Source organism: Macrobrachium nipponense, chromosome 37 (genome assembly GCF_015104395.2).
Source record: "Macrobrachium nipponense isolate FS-2020 chromosome 37, ASM1510439v2, whole genome shotgun sequence".
Taxonomy (NCBI): Eukaryota; Metazoa; Arthropoda; class Malacostraca; order Decapoda; family Palaemonidae; genus Macrobrachium; species Macrobrachium nipponense.
Window position 1 is genome coordinate 8,192,607 of NC_061097.1, and position 2,500 is coordinate 8,195,106.

The window sequence follows — 2,500 nt, forward strand, 5'->3', positions numbered from 1 at the left end:
ACCATACCCTTTCATGTACTTAATAAGTGCCCATAAGCACCCTAGACCTCCATGACATGCCTGGCTTTGTGCCGTCGTCCCAAGTAACGTGGGAATACCTAACTTAAGACCACGTATACTTCGTTGTAACGCCTCATCGAGGCAAACTAACTGCATGCCTTTAACTATGTACAGTTACTCCTAACTTTAGTGCAGATTATTCTAACAATTACATTAAGAAGCATAATTTAAGGCTATAACATTTTAATAATTCGCATATCTTTATGCTGTATAATTTATTGTATCATAAGTATTTTGATAATTTATCCATACTTCTTTAACATGTTCCTGTTTTAAAATACCAATAATTTATAAGCTGTAGATCCTTTAAAAAGCAACATTTGTTTTACTGTGCTCTAATATAAATATTGAATTTGGTATCAACTATTTTTCAAGCATCTTTATAGCACAGAAAAGCGTATTTATTTTAAGAAAATGTGTGACATTAAAGGAGAAGTGAATAGCATAAAGCTTTGTCAACCAAATCATTTGGATTGGTAGACATTCGCACCCAACTAAAGGTGCGATATGTCAACTTGGGGGGATTTGCTAAAACTTTCCAAGCAAGCCGCCGCCCAAAGCTTTACAAAATAAATAAAATCAAATGATAAACATGCTTTCACTTAGTACTGACTGACAAGAAAGGCCATGGGATCTCTGGGCCCTTTCCTTAAATCCTTCAATCTCTCTCTCTCTCTCTTTCTCTTTGACCTTGTGACTGCTGTGAATGTCTGTTCCAGAAACCAAGGTGTCAGAGTTTACCCTTAGCCTTGGCCAAAGGAACCGGCATTTGGTGATTAAGAAAGAAAAAGGTGGGGGGGTGGGGGGCGAACATCATGTGACGGTTCTAATTCTAAAAGCGCATCAAAGAGCGAGCATATATAGAAAATGGGAAACAATTAGAAATCGGAGGCATGAAGGACACATGTAAGGAACGGGAGAGATCCTGGAAGCGGACGAAACATCCCCCCTTTGCATTTCACGCCTACATAAGGCGCCATTTTCACCACCTCGTTGTTCTCTTGTTGAACCACAAGTCTACTTACAAGTGAACCCCTTCAGTCCTCCTCCAACCTTATTCTACCGCTGAAGCTATCTCTCCTACAAGGTAATGTTTTCTGTGATACAGATGTTCTTATCGTATTTTTCGCTAAAACTTCCGACTTGTTTTAAGTGGCAGTGTTCACATTAGCCTCGCCTTGACAGTTCAGTGTTAACATTAACTTTAAATAATAAGGGCTTTTTCTTGTTTGCAAGTCGTATGTCCAAGTCATACTTTTATTTACGGATTTAAGGGGGCCACCTGGTCACGTGCCCCCCAACCCCATGGATAGATCAATGTGTAAATCTTAAAGCTATAATTAAAAACTTGATGATACGTACAGTAGCGGATTTAAGGGGGGCATCTGGTCACGTAACCCCCCCCCCCCCCCCCCCCCACCCCCCCCCCCCCTCCCCCCCGTCCATCCCCCTCGCCCCCCCCATGTCTCCATGTATAGATTAATGTGTAAATCTTAAAGCTATAATTAAAACTTGATAATGTGTACCCACTGCACTCAAGAAACAACTTTTTGGTAAAGAGTCAACATGGTTTCAGACAAAACAGATCCTGCCTATCAAACCTCTTGGAGTTTTTACATATCATGCTTGGTGTTTATGAGAACAGCAGAGCAATAGATATACTCTGCTTAGATTTGACAAAGTTCCACACAAGAAACTAATGACAAATTAGAGCTTTAGGAATTTTAGGAGAACCCGCAGACTGGATCGAAGATTGGTGGCTAACTAATAGAAAACAGAGTTGTAATAAAAGATGAAGAATCAAAATGGGCAGATGTGACAAGTGGAGTTTCTCAGGGTTCTGGCCTGCTCTTGATTTTAGTTTGCATTAATGACATGGATGTAGGCTCAACTAGCAGGATAGCCAAATTTGCAGATGACACCAAACCAGGTGCAAATAAAGCAGAATCAGATTCAGTGGATGTTTAAGAAATGATTTAAGGAAAATAGGAGAGTGGTAAAAAATATGGCAAATGCGGTTTAACCTGGATAAATGTAAAGTGTTACGAATAGGCCCAAACAACCCTCATACCAACTACATGTTGTTTGGGAATGACAGAAATAGTGTAGAACGAGAAGAAACCTTGGAGTTATTACCAAGGACTTAAAATCCACAACAATGCACAAAAGCCGAAAAGAAGGCACAGAAACTACTGGAAAACATAAATAGGCAGTTCAGATACAGAAATAAGGAAACGGTGCTGCATCTCGACACATCAATAGTTACACCATATCTTGAATATGCAGTACAATTTTGGTCACTGACAGTAAGAAAGGACATCAAAAGACTAGACGGGGTACACGCAAAAGCTGCAAAGTTAATTCCATCCATCAGCTAAATAGGTTACCAAAGACGACTAGAGAGCCTAAACATGTATGACCCAGAAGCAAGACAATTGTG